The following is a 9,034-nucleotide window of genomic DNA, read 5'->3' as shown; positions in this document are numbered from 1 at the left end:
ATTCATAGCAAGACATACATCAAGTGTTCTCAAATCCATAAAAGTATTCAATCCGATAAAATGAAATCTCAAAGGGAAAACTCAATTCATCACAAGATAGAGAGGGGAAAACATCATATGATCCGACTATATTAAAAAAGCCCGCGATACATCAAGATCGTGACATCTCAAGAACACGACAAAGAGAGAGAGAGAGAGAGAGAGAGAGAGAGAGAGAGAGATTAAACACATAGCTACTGGTACAAACCCTCAACCTCGAGGGTGGAGTACTCCCTCCTCATCATGGTGGCCGCCGAGATGATGAAGATCGCCACCGGTGATGATTTCCCCCTCCGGCATAGTGCCGGAGAAGGGCTCAAGATTGGATCTCGTGGTTCTGGAACTGGCGGCGGCTGGAACAAAATTCCGTGGACTCCCCTAGGGTTTGGAATATTTGGGCATTTATGGAACGAAGAGGCAGTGCGGGAGGCCACCAAAGTGGGCACAACCCACCTGGGCGCACCTGGGCCCCCAGGCGTGCCCTGGTGGGTTGTTACCCCCTCGGGGCACCCCCAGGTGCTTCTCTAGCCAATGGATTTCTTCTGGTCCAAAACAATCTCCAAAAAGTTTCGCTGCATTTGGACTCCGTTTGATATTGATTTTCTGTGATGTAAAAAACAAGCAAAAAACAGCAACTGGCGCTGGGCACTATGTCAGTAGGTTAGTCCCAATTTTTTTTATAAAATGATTGTAAAACATCCAAGAATGATAATATAACAATATGGAACAATCAAAAATTATAGATACGTTGGAGACGTTCCATTGAGTCATCACCCTTCTCATTCAAGTGCCAACATAGAGAGTGTTATTGTCATTCTTAGTTTAACATGCATTGAGTCTAGTTAATGTTGGAAATGAGCGTGACTGAATCTCTTCTACCCTAAATTACAATGTTTAGTCGCTGCTTGAACTTTAGAGGTGCTTCGCATTTATACTTTTTAGTCTCAAAAAGGGCTAGTGAGATACCATGTTATCATATTATATCATGATTATTTTGACAAATTGTTGGCATCTTAGATATGTTACTATTGCTCGCTAGTTGATTATGCCATTGATATGAGTAAATATCACTTCTACGTGTTATCATTTACATGGTTAGTTTCGTGATCTTTGTTGAAAACTTTGTTATTATTTATGCTTATATGCGGATACAAAAACAAAAGAATTTGTAAAAGTTTCTCTTTATCAATTTCTGTTTATGAACTGAATTGCTTGAGGGCAAGCAATGAGTTTAGCTTGGGCGAGTTGATATGTCTCCATCGTATCTACTTTCCAAACACTTCTGCTCTTGTTTTGCACTCTAATTTGCATTATTTGAATGAAACTAACCCGGACTAACACTATTTTCAGTAGATCTACCATGTTGTTGTTTTTGTGCAGAAAAAAGTTCTTGGATTCGAACGAAACTTTGCGGAGATTTTTTATTGAATAAATAAAAAAATACTGGAACTAAGATCCACCAGAGGGGACAACCAGTTGCTCACAAGGCAACATGGCGGGCCTACCCCCCAGGGCGCGCCCTGATGCCTTGTGGGGTCCATGAGGCTCCGTCTGACCTGATTCCAAGCCTATAAATCTCGTCTTGAAAAAAGTGAGAAGTTTCATCGCATTCTATGATAGGCAGCCGCTGCCACCTCGTGTTCTTCATCGGGAGGGCTGTTCTGGAGTCCGTTCTGGGCTCCAGGATTCATTGTCGTCATCGTAATCAACCCTTCTTCATCCACAATTCCATGATGCTCACCACCGGGAGTGAGTAATTCCTTTGTAGGCTTGCTGGACGGTGATGGAGTTGGACGAGATTTATCATGTAATCGAGTCAATTTGTTAGGGCTTGATCCCTAGTATCCACTATGTTTTTGCTATGACTTTGCTATGCTTAATGCTTGTCACAAGGGCTCGAGTTCCATGATTTTAGATCCAAACCCTATATGTTTTCATGAATATATTTGAGTTATTGATCCTATCTGCTAGTTGTATGCACTTGTTATTGTTCTGAATGACCCTGAGGTGACAATAATTGGCATACTCTTCGGGAATGACTGTAATCCAAGGAGTTCATGTATTCACCATATGTTAATGCTTTGTTCCGGTTCTCTATTAAAAGGAGACCTCAATATCTCTTAGATTTCCTTATGGACCCGGCTGCCATGGGAAGGTAGGACAAAAGTTGGCATGCAAGTTCTTATTATAAGCATGTATGACTATATACGGAATACATGCCTACGTTGAATTGATGAATTGGAGCTATTGTGTATCGCTCTAGGTTGTGACTGTTACATGATCAATTTCATCCACACAAATATCCATTGTTGATCCAATGCCTATGCTTTTCTCATATTGTCCTTGCTAAGCTACTACTGTTGCTGCTGCTGTTACAATCACTACAAAACTGCTACCGTTACTGTCACTGTTACTATTGCTACTTTTATCGCTACTATCAAACTATCATACTACTATGCTACTAAATACTTTGCTGCAGAAATATTATTTTCCAGGTGTGATTGAATTAACAACTCAACTGCTAAGCCTCATAAATATTCTGTGGCTCCCCTTGTGTCGAATCAATAAATTTGGGTGAAATACTACCCTCAAAGATTGTCGCGATCTCCTATACTTGTGGGTTATTAGTAGTTCGCCAGTTTGCGCCGAGTATTTGAATGAGTTAAATGAATTGACGGTCATAAAAGTTCTAGTGAAGTGTCAATTTAGTCCTACTTCTTTCAAAATGCATATGCTTAGGTCCTAATCCTATAGTAAGTGGTTCACTTGAGGTCTTTTTTCCCCGAGTACTCTCTCATGTGCTCATGTGGCACGTTGACCGATGCCACATCAACAAAGAGCCCTCAAAGGGAGTTTTCCCGCTTGATGTCGTTGGTCTTTTTATGCAAAACCCCTTATAAGTCCACCTCTTCTTATTCCCCACTCCCTAGGTCTACTTTTCACATAGTCCCCCTCTCTCTCTCTCTCTCTTGTGCCCTAGCTATCGCTATGGCAGGTATAGCAAGCTCCTTGACAGGGAAGCAACTGAAGAACATGATCATCATAACAACATCGTGGTTGCTTTCGCTGTCATTGACACAAACTCGCATGTCGTCATCATCCTCCTAAATTTCATTGTCATATTCAACCCACTCCTGATAAAAATTAACACCATGTTTTGTTGGACTCAACAATAGTGGAAGCTCTATTTATCCCATGACACTTCATCAGAGCCCGTGTTACCGATCAATTCTTTCTGATCAACAATAGTTGGAAATGCCAGAATTTAGGAATAACATCACACATACTAAGTGTGTATGTATCCCTATCAAGAATCCTTAGGCATGTGTCCAAATTCATACCACAAATTAGCCGATAAACATTACACTTATCAATATCATATCCTAACTGCTCCGGAAACTCCTTAATCCAAAGTGGAGACTATGTGTCAAATTCACATCCCTCAAAATACTCAATTTTCCATCAATATAAGTCAGTTCAACCCAAATCCAGAAAATAGTCTAGCATAATTGATGTCTACATAAAACATTTCTTCATTTTCTCCTATCATTACAACCGAAATAATCTGTCACATTTCATCGATGCCATGAAGTGAATTTTTTTTCCAAAATCCTAGTTTTTTGGTAATTCGAAACTAAAACCCTAACATTATATAAGAGCATGAAGTTTAGGAATCATAAATGTGACAGTGCAAATCAAACTAAATCAATCACTACATCTTCGGTTATGGCATATTAGATGAGCTACATGAGGGGGGAGTCGAGAAGATTAGGGTTCTTACCATAAGATGGAGTATCCCACTGGCCATCGCATGAGAAATCTCATGACCACCCACTCAGATTAACCTCTAGATCACCTCCCATCGCTTCCGCAGGGAGGAAATCCATCGCTGCCACCGATCACCTCCCCCATCGCCGCACTTGCATGAAAGATGAGAGGGACCGCAACTGAGAGGGAAATAGATGCTGGGTCTTTTTTGCAAGGTTCCCCATCTAGCAGTTGATGGTCATGGCCCCTCTGTTGACATGGAGTCAATCAACGTGCCACGCGAGCAGATGAGAGAGTGCTCGGGAAAAAAAGGACCTGGGTGAACCACTTACTATAGAATTAGGACCTAAACATGCATTGAAAGAGGTAGGACTAACTGACACTCCAATGAAACTTTTAGGGCCTCCAGTGCATTTAACTCTTTCCAAATATTTTTGGGGTCTACTCGGACCAGGTGCTTGTGGTTGCCTCGGTTGCTTCGGCTGCACACAATGGGAATCATAATGTTTTGTTTAGACAGACATTTGGTCCCAAGAAAACCGCCGCTTGGTCCGCCCCGCCACCCTTCGGTCGGACCTCCCCCTGATTCCGCTGGATCCTCCGGACGTTATATTTTGCACCTGGCCCCGTCGTGCCTTTTTCTGTTGTCTCAACATATCATGCCCTATGCCATGTGCCGATGCTTGCGTGCACCATGCCTTTGTGGAAAGTGGCCCCTCCTTTGAAGATCAAGATTTTCTTATGACAGCTTTTACATGGACGCCTCCCCTTGGGGACGGAGGTGGGCAAGCGGCATGGGACTAGCTATGGGCTAGGCCCCTTCGTGGTGTCCCGTGTCTAGGATCCACATTTTCTTCGCCTGTCCCGCTACTCGCTTTCTGCTGAGCTTTGGACATGAGGCGCTAGGGTCTGAGTGGCAAGCCCCATATGGGGTTGAGTTCCTGGAGACTCGGGCCAACGATACCGGTAGGAGGAGACGCCTCTTTTGGTTTGTGTTCACTATGATGACCTGAACCTTTTGGGTGAGGCGTAACAAGATGGTCATCAAGTAGGTCTTTCTGCGATGAGGCACTGACTCAATCTTCAAATTTCTGGACTATTTACAGAACTGACACTCGTTCTGTACGCAACGGGACAAAGATTGGCCAAGCGGCATGATAGACTTGCTGATCGGAGCATGGCGCCGCCAAGCTTCACCTCTTGGCCATTGTTCTTTCGTCCACATGTGGTCTTATGATAGTTTTTTCCTTTACTTTTAGGGCATGTTGGGCATAATTGTGTCGTCGCCCCAACACACTTACTTATTTTCTTTCTTATTCTTGTACCTTAACTTGTTAGATGGACCTAATGGGGCGAAAGCCTGTTTCCGTAAAAAGTGTAATACCTATTATCTATAATAATAACAATAATAATAAAAATAAAAATAAATGCTAGTAGGAATGAACATGGCAGATCATTCATGGCTGATTAATAGCAAGTTGAAGTCAATAGAAGACAATTTAGAGCGCACGATGCACGGAGTGTGGCAAGACGTATGCGGGGGAGTCTGTGTTGCTTAAGAGGGGATGCATATGGGGATAAGATAAGCTCGACACTAGCACAATTGCTTTACTTATTTTGCATTTGATACATCTCTCTCCTGCCCCTAGGGAAAACGTGGCTGGACTGAAAAAAGAACAATAGAAAATCTTAAGACTACTATAATTAAATGAGATGGAAAATGCAGCATGATGTCAAGCATATCTATTTTGGTAATGCTAGTAGTTGGCTTTGTTCAGGAGCGGTTGGTTTGGTCTAGTGGTAAGCGTGGAGGGAAGAACATCGAACCAAGACACGATGAGAGGAGCATCTTTTAGGAATTGTCACATGTGACAATTTCGTGTGGAAGTGCACATCAAAAGTAAATTTAACCTTCACTTGATGGCAAATTAGCAGGGGAGAGGATTTATGGCACACAGTGCAAGGATACCGATTCTTTTGCGCATGTTCTTTTTTTGGCTTTTGATTTTTAATCTTTCATATATTTTGAACGAAAACTTTAAATTAGATTTTGTTTTTATATTTCTCATGATGAGGGCTTTAAATAAGATCTACTTTGAATATGTTTTGAGGAGTTCATTTTTTTTGTTAAGTTTCAACCTTTAAAACTTAGTATGAGCGACTGACAAAGTCACAACTTTTGCACGAAAAAATCGCTTAAAGTTTCACCTCGCAACTTTTAGATGCAAAATCACAAGTTCCAAAGGTTAAAACTTAAAACTTACTATTCCTCGGTGCGGGATCCAACTACTTCATGGATCGAGGCAATCAGATGGCCGGGAAGGGCTTGGCAGATGTGTGCCCCTGTGAATTTTTGAAAAATTAATAAAGTAGTAGCTTTTGGGAGAATGACAAACCGAGTTCACTTATACCATCTTGTTAAGTTAACCAGTTAGTATGGTGGTTGCATCGGAATGTTGGCGTCCACAGAAACAAACAAAAATGTTGGTCACAACTGCCGCAAGTTGTGGCTAACTAAGGTTACCTCAGATGGTTAGACTTCTTATGGTGGAACCAACCTGACGGGTTTAAGTTCTAAACTTGGTGCAAGGAGATGTCTTCGTCTACTACAAGCCAGCTATGGTGACTTCGTCAATCTGGAGATGTAGTTCTGGCTCAGTATCTCGGAGATGCTCATAGGATAAGGTGTGCACGCGTTCGTTCATAGGATAAATGTATGTGCGTGTATGTGAGAAGAAAGATAGAAAAGTTGTCACTATTCTTTTTTATATACCAAAAAGGCTCTGTTTGGGTGCTTGCATTCTTTTTCCCTTTAGAAAGTGGTAATCCAGTGCATGCATAAAAAGGATATCACTAGAATCTGAAAGCAACGTTTGGACGCTTAAAAAAAGGCAGGCCTAAAAAAGACATGAAAAACAGAAATTGTCTTTAATCAAGTTTGTCTTGCTCCAAGATTTATAGGAAATGCTTCTCCGTACTACAGGGAGTGGCAGTCTGTGTCTCTGCGCGCCGGCTTGCTTTCAACAGAGTGGAAAATATGAGAGAGAAAATTAAATGTTACGTACTCGCATCTTTTTGCAGAGAGACAGAATATATTGGAAGGGAACATGTCTCTCTTCTGTTCTCTCTCTCGTTAGGAACAAGTCTCGCGCGAAATGATTGTATTCTCCTGATACTAGTAGTACCACGTAGGTAGTCTCTGGGGGCCAGCCTGCCTGCCTGCCTGCGGCTGTGAAGTTGTGGTCAGTTTTCTTTACAAAGTCTAAACTTGACCAGCACAAAATCTTCGTTGCAGGGCAGGCAGTAATAATGGCTATCCAGCCGTGCTACCTTTTCCAGTGGTGTAAAGCACCCAGTACAGTACCGCCACCGTCTGTTGACCATACTGGTAGAACAAGGTTCCGCGTTCGGGATTCCGGAAAGGAGATTTGTTGTACGATGCAGATTCTGCACCATTGATCCGTGCCATGATTCTGAAAATTGTTTGTGTTTGCGTATGTCGCCGGTTTATTTTTAAAAGAACCATCTATCCAATGAAATTGACAAAAAAGATAATCTTGAGACCAATTGTCAGAAAAGACCAGTCTTTCCGTGGCGGCAGGCGCGCCACGCGACACTTGGTGGCTGCCGCCACGCACGGAGGCGGCAGCCCCTGCCGCCACGGAGGGAGGTGACGAGTGGCAGGTTACAGGAAATAGACGCTCCGGACGAGCCGCGACGGAACGGGCAGGGCAGGTGGGCCATGCCGCCACGCCGCGAGGTAGCAGCACTATAGCTGCTGCGCGACGTGACAACCCGCAGTGGTATCGGTGGTTGGCTTTCGTTTGTTTCTGCCTACACTGATTGCTGTGTTTTGATACTGTGAGTTTCCCGCCTAAAATTTCGTCCGTTCGTCTGTTCGCGCTCTATAAAACGAAACACTGAACCTCTCTTCATCCATCGTCCAGCCACCCTTCGAAATCGCCATTGCGCTAAGTGTGTCACACCTTTTTTAGTCGGTATGAGTTTACCTTGCTCGGATCAAAGCATTATACCGAGGAAAATAAAGAGTGCTAGTTTGCCTCGGGGTGGGAGTCGTGCCCCGTTGGTGTGCTGATCTTTGCAAGGTGAAGGAGGTGTCAGATTTTTCTGATTGATTGAGCATGAAGTTTTTCACGGGCACCAATTATGAGGAAGATCCACAGGTAGCTAGTTCACCGTACGACCGGTATGCTTTAACCATCATGAATAGACATATTGTTGGTTTTTTGGTTGATTCTTTGTTAACATTCTTGTTCTTGTTGTAGTCTCTTCCGCCTCTGTGCATGTACTCCCTTCAATCCAATTTAGTCTGCGTACAACTTTTTGCCAAAAAAAATTGGAATGCTCTGCACGTCCTGATCTTTAGCCCATTCTTTCCAGGAATACCCCTCCACTTCCGCTTCGCCTCCTTCTCTCGCATTGATTAAGCTAGCTAGCTCCTCCCATCCATGCAGCATGCAGAGAGAGGAGACGCGTGCGAAAAGCTAATGGGCTGCATGGGGGCATCTATAGCTCCTAGCTCCTCCCGTCCATGCGCGTAGGGGCATTTTTGTCCATAAAGCATACGACGAGCCCACGCCTTGGTATGCGGGTCTGCTCTTATGCGCAGACTAAAAAGAATCAGAGGAAGTACCATCATTGCGTTGACACGGAGATGCCGGCTTAGTCAGTGATTGAGATTCGTGAAAGAAGTCATCGTGCATGGGCTACTTTCGACGCGGAAGAGCGACAAGAAAAGGCGGTAGCAGAGGAGAAAGCAGAGCAAGAGAGAGAGTTAAAAGAATACTATGTCGCGCAAAAAGGTTTCTTTGAGGATTTACCTAGGAAAATTCGGGAAGAGGCACGGTCACATGGAGGAGCGGGAACGACAGCAAAAGGAGGCTCGTGAGGTGGAGAGACAGAGAATGAAAGAAAGGGCTCGTGAGGCCAAGGCAGCAGAAGATGTCGGTGATGGAAAAGAAAAATATCCATGTTGGACTCAGTAGATTTCTGTTGTAGTATTTTAAATTTCACAACTGTTTGTATCTTAATTTTAGTTGTTTAATGTAGCTTTACTTCAGTAGTTCAATGTATCTTATTTTCAGTTGTACCATGTCGTAATGAAAAAAATGTAGCTTTGAAATAAAATGTGACATTTTCTTCCCGCTTGTTTTTTCGCGCTATAAATTCTTCCCGCTTGATTTTTCACGCCCTTTTCTCCGATTAA

The sequence above is a fragment of the Triticum dicoccoides genome, chromosome 1B (genome assembly GCF_002162155.2).
Source record: "Triticum dicoccoides isolate Atlit2015 ecotype Zavitan chromosome 1B, WEW_v2.0, whole genome shotgun sequence".
NCBI lineage: Eukaryota > Viridiplantae > Streptophyta > Magnoliopsida > Poales > Poaceae > Triticum > Triticum dicoccoides.
This window is presented reverse-complemented; position numbering follows the sequence as displayed.